The 7,694-nt window shown below is 39.1% G+C and overlaps 1 long non-coding RNA gene across 4 annotated transcripts in view; it reads left to right on the top strand.

Moving 5' to 3' along the window:
* Positions 1-5,407: 5,407 nt before the first annotated feature.
* Positions 5,408-7,694, top strand: part of LOC308185600 — a 46,359-nt gene continuing 44,072 nt past the window's right edge. For all 4 annotated transcript variants that reach the window (XR_013943498.1, XR_013943499.1, XR_013943500.1 and 1 more), the window contains exon 1: positions 5,408-5,886. This is a non-coding gene — a long non-coding RNA (uncharacterized lncRNA). The remainder of the gene's footprint in view (positions 5,887-7,694) is intronic.

The following is a 7,694-nucleotide window of genomic DNA, read 5'->3' on the forward strand; positions in this document are numbered from 1 at the left end:
TGGAAAGATGGTTGAAAGTGTGAATAGACAGTCCTTAAAATTTGCCCTTTATCTGGCTAATATTTGTTTTCAACAAATTGCCATTCTCTGATGCAAAAAGCAGAATCTTGAGAAATTCCCAGCTTGGTCCTTTCATGGTCAACCTGCCTTACGAATATGTGTACAATGTATGTTTTGGGAAGCCATCCTTTAATCTCATGGAACTTCAGGTCCCTGTCCTGCAGTCAACAGCCTTCTAGTTGCCTGCATCACCCTCACTGTATCATGACACCTCTCCACTGGATGCTTCTGATCCCATCCCATCCCATCCCATCCCATCCCATCCATACCATACCATACCATACCATACCATACCATACCATACCACCTTACAGTCTGCTGCTAATCTTATGTTCATCATTTCTGCAGGCCTCCCCCTCTCCTGTATAGGTGCTGGTTTTCCTACCCACCCTCCAAAATGATTATGGCTTCCCACTAGGCTGCTTTTCATTACACACGTTAACAAAATCAATGTAAGCTATGTTTTTTTCTTGTCTTATGGGAAGAAATGAGTAAAATCCCACCTTCTTTCCTATGTCCATATGCTGCAAGCCCACAACATTTCTATCCCTTACACACCCTTCTGCAGGACTCTCACTCCCCCCTTGGCTAAACCATGACCCAGCTCATTTGAGGGTTTACTCATTAGATATAGGATGCCAGGAATTTCAAGGCTATGACTCACCAGCAAACCTTGTAGTTGCTGGGTCTGTGGCCTTGTCAGCAGTGAGTACATTGCCTTGGTTGGAAAGAGAAGGCTTGAAGCACATCCAGGCCTTTAGATTTAGAATTCAGACTGGTAATCACACTGGTTCTAAGGTTGGATAATGTTTCTTTTCTATTCCTAATAATTACAACTGAGAGGGGGTGGTTTTTCTTGTGTGTTTTTGTTTGGTTGTTTGGTTGTTTGGGGGGGGTTGTTCTTTTTTGTTTGTTTGTTTTTATGTCTCTGTTCTGAGACTGTCAGAGGACACAGACCATTGCATTGGAGCAGTTGCCATATTACATGTTGCCTGTCAATAACTGCCCCATCAGTTACATATCAGTGCTAGAAAGGTAATGGCTTTATTAATTCAGTGACATTGAAAACTGAACCTTCTCAAGAATATTTGTGTCTCCATCTAGCATTTAGTTATCAGTGTAGTTGTACTGGGATGTAGAATGAAAAGAAGAACATTCTTTCATTGGAAAGTCTCACTTTCCAATGAAGAAATTAAGTGACAGCCTGAAAATACTTAAGAGAAATTTTAGAACAAAAGTAATCTTATAAAAAGGCCCAGCATGTACCGAATGCTGTTTCCTAATGGATGTTGACAGAGATAATATTTAAGGGATGCCTACTTCTGCCTTGTTAGTCATTTTTGAAACAGAGTTGTCTGACTGTCTTAGCTGAGAACAAGGTACATCCTGAATATTTGCTACAAGGAATAAAATCTTTATGTGGAAGATGCAGAGCTCTCCTAAGCACAGGGAAGTGCCTGTAAGAAAGATGATTTCATGGCTGACAGTGAAGTCTGGTGTTGCCTTCTCCTCTGGTGCCACAAGCTCTTGCCGTCCACAAAGACTTTTTAAACTGAGTTAGGAACACAGGTTAATCCATGGAAATACCACCTGAATGCATGTCAGGACCAAACTGAGAGTATTCCTCAAAGCTTGAAAGACTCAGCTGCTAAAGGTTTTGCAATTACAGTACTCTCAATTGATTGAGAGTGGAATGGGTACAATAATATAATAAAAATGACAAGTGATGTACAGCACATTTGCTCACCACCAGCTGACCAATGCCCAGCCAGTCCCCAGGCAAGGGCAGCCCTACCAGCCAACCCCCCAGTTTATTGCTGACCGTGACACCACATGGCATGGGACATCCCTTTGGCCAATCTGGGCCAGCTGTCCTGCTTGTGTCCCCTCCCAGCTCCTTGTACACACCCGATACTAGGAGGAAAATTAACTTTATCCCAGCTGAAACCAGGACAATACATGCCATGATGTTCTTTGGGATGAACAATTGGTAGCTGTGGATTGATACATATTTGACTTATATTTCTTTTTAAACATCAGATGATCAGAGAGGCAACACTTGCAGTGCCGCTGGACCTAAGGACATAATTTTCTCTTCAGTATGTCAGAAATCCTAAAAAAAGTCATTACCTACGGTAAATACTCTTCTGAAAATTCCGGCATGAGCAAAATTTCCTCTTCACTTTCTTCCCAGAAGGTCTGCTAATCAGATGAAAGGAATAAAAATTAATACAAAGCATGTTCAAACTTGGCTGCTTGCCATCATTTAGTAGTGGCTGGCGGTTATGGAAAAAAAATGGGAGGAAATATAAAGCAGCAAAGAGTGTGCAATTTTAGGGGAGATTAAAAGAAGAGGCCAGCAAAATGGAACAGATGTCTGTTGTTCCCTGCCACTGGACTGACAACATTTCTGTTTCCTCAAGAAAAAAATAAATAAATAAATAAAACAAAACATTTTAAGGGAGAAAAGAAAATCTTCATAGTACTAAGGACTGAAGGGACTGTAAGAAAGAAAATTAATGAATTAGATGAAATGTTGAGCTATATCCAGACTTCCTGCCACCAGCAATATTTGCATCTGTATAAGGAAATAGATGTAATAGTATGTAAATTAGGGGGACAGTAAGTAAAAAAGTGGCAAGTTAGTTCACGGTCTAGCTGTAGCTGATGTCAGGTGCAGACAGAGCAAACCTCTCTGATGTGGGAGCTGCAACAGGCAGCAGAGTCACATGTTGGCAGTGACATTTATGGGGTCGTGCCTGGGGGATGGGTGGGTTGCATGGGGTATGTGGAGAGGACCGAGAGAGGCTCTTATCAAACGTCTGCTGCTGAGGGTCTGAAATACAGAAGGATGGTACCCAATAACCAGTGCTTCTGCTCTGTAAGTTTCAATGGAAAAGGCTGATGGTTGGCAGCCCTGCTCTGATGGACTTCCTTGGTTTTAACGATCAGTAGCAGGGAAGACTTATTGTCCAATCCCATCCCTTAAGGACTGCCCCCTCCAATAGATGGCTCACCCCAAGGAGCCCCTGTGCCAAGATGAATCTGTTACACTGTGACTTCGTTTGCATCCGGATGAGTCTGGGTCTCTGCACATTCAGACTGAAGAGCTGCCATCAGAGAAGTTGAATGGAAAGGCCAGATTTCACATCTAAACATTCAGCTGCACAGGGCTGGAAGGCTGACATCTTGCTAACAGGTTAGCAATCAAAACGTCTAAGAAATCAATGGTCTTAGCTGTAGACTGAAGTAAGTATTTTGTTAGGAGAGAACAAGTATCTACTTGATCTAAGATCTAAATATCTAAGTAAGATCTAAAAGGAAATCACTTTTTTGTGTGTGTGTGTGTGAATGAAGAAGGGACTGGATTGTGCCTGAAGAGCAGGGCCACATTCAGTTAGTGGCACTCCCCGCTGGGAGGCCAGGGAAGGAGCTGTGACTTCCTGGGTCTCCACAGAAGCAAAACCCCAAAAAGCCCTTCCCAGCTCATGCTGCTATGCAACACCTGAGTCTGCTGTTCTCCAAGAGTGGGAACTGATCTCTGGATATGCTACATAAGGGACATGTGCCAAAGAAATTGATTTTAGCCTGGCTGCAAATACAGTTTCCTTTAAATTTTGCTTTCTTGGGTTGAATTTCAACACGTTTTTGGTTCACTACAGCCCAGCTTTCATCCTGTTTCTGCTGAAAACACTTTTCACACTGAAGAGCTCTGTGCCACCTTGTCCTTCTTTCATTCTGCTGTGGAGGTGTTATGCCGTGAAGCTTAACCCACCCAGTCCCAGTGGACATCTGTCCCCACAGTGGTGCAGGCACCCTGCATTGTAGAGACTCATCGTCGCATGCCGTAACTACTCAGCACTCAGGGTACTTGCAAGAGCCTCCCTGTCCTCAGGGGTGCAGTACCAAAACATGGTACTTCTACATATGTCCTGTGGATGGGAAAAAGTTCAGTTTCAGCCCAAAGAATGTCTTTGTGCACATGAGTGGGGCTTCAAGTCTATCCATGCACTCACTGGGGCTGAAACTAGTGTTAGTTTTGAGGATTGAGAGGAGATGCAAAGCTGGAGGAGATGAGGAACCAGTGTTTTGTTACCACTTGGACATGTTCATGGTATCCTATTGGAAGAGCCTGATTTTCTTTAAGTGTACTCTTATTCTCTGAGTAGCACTGCAGCACTAAAATTCTTGCATTCTTTCTTGTTAGATTTGTCTGTTTTAATGTTGTTTGGAAAATGTGACAATGTAGTTTAAGCTCTGATTCTGTGTGTTTTCTGTATGCCGTCATATGTTTCCATTATAAAGACATGTAACTGCTCGGTGTTTGGCACTGCCTTTCCCTTAAAATCTATTCACAGCAGGAGCAAACCTCAGAACACAACATTCATATTCTCAGCAGGTCAGAACTGATTTTAATTTTCTTTTTATAGAACTGTATAAATTTCTATTTACAATGCAGTACCTTGTAACCTTTTAATCATGTTTTGTTTTGCTTTGTACTCCTTTCTTTTTCTTTTTCTTTTTTTTTTTTTTTTTAAGGAACATACTAATTAAAATAAAAATTATAACATGGCAATTGTAGCTATCAGATGTTTTCGGTATCTTAAGACAGCATTGAATGTTCCAAAGTAGAAGAAGAGCTACTTCACAGTCAGGATTCTGATTTTTCTAAAGGGTGCAAAAATCTTCCACTATGAGAAAAGCATTTGAATATGCACATTGTAGACTGAAGTAGGCAAACAAAACAGCCCAGTTCTTCAGGCTTTTGGTTTTACAGGAAAGTACATCATTGCAATGGTGCAGCTCTGACACTTGCATTTAGTTTGAAGTAATTAAATAACTTGCAATATAAGGGCTATTTCTTTCTGTATTTCTAACCTCTGCCTGCAATGTGTATAGAGATATGTTAAAATATATAAGTGTTTCTAAGTATTCTCTTTTTTTTTTAGTTCATTAAAACAAATTTTATATACTTTAAAGAAGATAGAACTATGATACATAAAAAAATATTACAGTGGGAGCAAATTGAAGGTCTCATTCAGACTGTATTTCCTACAGCTTTTGCATTTAACTGTCACTGTCATCATCATTTAAACAGTATTTGCAGAGCACATGGAGAGCAAGAACACCAAATTTGCCTAGGGAAATTGGACTAAGCTTTTACTTTTGCTGTATTTGTACAAGTTAGAAATGGTGTCTCAGCTTTGATTTGTATTTCCTGTTGTTTGTCAGTTTGTGAAAAAACATCCATGCTATCTGTGTATTGCAGGAAGCCTGCACTCCAGCTGGTCGTTATGTCTGTGATAAGAAAGTCTATAAACAATTTAATTTGCACCACTTTCTACTTTTTACTTCATTAAAAAAAAAAAATATTTTACTATTATTTCAGTAGTTCTGGAATTTATTGTTAATTTCGTTGTATAGATCAAAATATTACTAGCTGCTGCTAAAATTTTTATTTTCTTTGTTTTCTGTCCAGTAGCCACTAATTTTTACTGAAGAATTTTGAAATCATTTATATCAGCCATCTAACAAAAGCTACAAAAGCTCCTGAGCTTCTTTATTTATGTTGCTTCTATTTTTTTCCCTACCTCTTATTCAACAAAAAGATTCCAGATGCATTTATTTTCAGGCAGTTAATTATCCTCAGAGATCAGATGTTTGGCTGATTCATAGAGAAACTTACAGCCTTCCTCATGGTCGTGGTTTTTCGAGTAGGAACTAGCTTCCAGATTTCACCTTCTTTCCTTTTATGATCTGATTCTCATTATGAGTAAGGGCTTCATCTCACTTCATTCTTATATGACTTCACGATTTTCACTGTAGGTAAGGCTGTGATTCATTTTATATATATATAAATTTATATATCTAAGAATATACATATATATACAGAGAGGTTCTATTAAAAATGTGTTGTCGATTTCAATTCTCTGTAGAATGTTTTGAAATTAGTATAATTTTTCTTCTTCTTCTTCTTCTAACATGGGATGATATGAAAGTATTGTGATCTTTACAGTAGCTGTAACAATTTTTTGAAGACAATTTGTTTTAACATAAGGCACTGTTGTTCTGTTCATAGTAACACAGAGATGTACATAGCTGAAAACACAGAATTTTATTGTTATTACCTAAGGAATTGCAATTTTTCATCTCTTTCATTTTTTCCAGTTCATTTTTTTTCCAAATATTGCCCAAAGCTGGCAATATACTGTTATTAACAAGTAAGCAATGTTAACTTCCTATGTTGCAATGTTGTTACTTGCAATGTTGTTAGCAAAGGAAGCAAGCACTGCATCCTCTTCAAAGCAGATGTGGGGTAAAATGACTTGTGAGAAGATCGCTGCTTGCATTGAAAAGATTTGAGATGTGTTCTGTAGTCAGACTATTTCTTAAAAAATTAGTTTTTAAAGTGATAATCTGCAAAGGGGCATTTGATCATAAGAAAAATACAGTGCTTTTTTCTCAACTTGTACAACACCAGAAATCAATACAGAAAAGCAACTTTCAGACTGGAGGACAAAACCAGACCCACAGCAGGGAATATTTGTTCCATCCCACCTGGATGAAATGAAACAGAAGCTCTAACAGGGTGGTACTAGAACATATTTGCATTTTAACTGAGTTTTTAATCTTACTTTATGTCATTCAGAGGTTTCTACCATGCCAGCAGGAATTCAGAATTATTTGTAATCATCATATGTAGAATCCTCTATATTACTATGAATGTATGTAAATCGTTTTTAACATCATTTTGCAGAGGAGGGTATTTGGCTTTTTTGTTTTATTTTAGTTTGGGTTTATTCATATTTTTTGTTTTGTTTTGTTTTCTTCCCTAAAATCTACAACAGACTTTTCAGACATCAGCAGAACCATGAGTTAACTGCAGGCATGTTGTTGTTGATAAGTGATATGAAGCACACTTGGAACATCTCAGTGTTCTGTAGGCGGCATAAATAGCTTTTGGTCTGGTGATTTTCTTATTCAGAAACTCTCACTCTAAATAAGGGGTGGAGTGTTTTGTGGCAGCTTTGCATTTGTTGTAACAAGAAAGAGACATATAAATTCTCTCTTTGACACTCAAAATCAGCCATTTTATCACTACTGGTTCTTCTTCTTTCACACAAAATATTTTTTCTTGTCCTTTTTCAAATACAAAAACAAAAACAGAAACAAATAAAAAAATGAAGAACAACAGAGTGTCCAGTTCCCAAGGAGTCTTATTCTTGGGAGAGCCTAAATTGGCCTAAAATTGGAGCCTAAATTAAGCAAATCAAAAGGAGTTTCACAGGCACATTCTGGATATAAAAATGACTGGTATTCTCAGAGTATTCGTGTTTGTTCACTTTGTTCAACACAGCAGCCAGCAAACCTCTGCAATGTTTGCATTGGCAGTAAGGTTTGATCCAGCTCTGAATTTGGTGAACAATCTCCTGATGCCGCTCCAAATTTTGCACCCAGCCTTGTCTCCTGCAATCTCCCTCTTCCTCATCCTCAGTCGTTCCCTGTCACAAACCCTGCATCCCACCCACTTCTCTAGCTTCACCTTTCTCCCCCACCACACAACCCTTCCTACCACGAGCTACAGGTCTTCTGCAACATGCTGTCCCTTCCTGCCACCATCGTCTTGTCAGGAG

This window comes from Anser brachyrhynchus (genome assembly GCF_964034855.1).
Source record: "Anser brachyrhynchus genome assembly, chromosome: Z".
In the NCBI taxonomy this organism is placed as follows: domain Eukaryota; kingdom Metazoa; phylum Chordata; class Aves; order Anseriformes; family Anatidae; genus Anser; species Anser brachyrhynchus.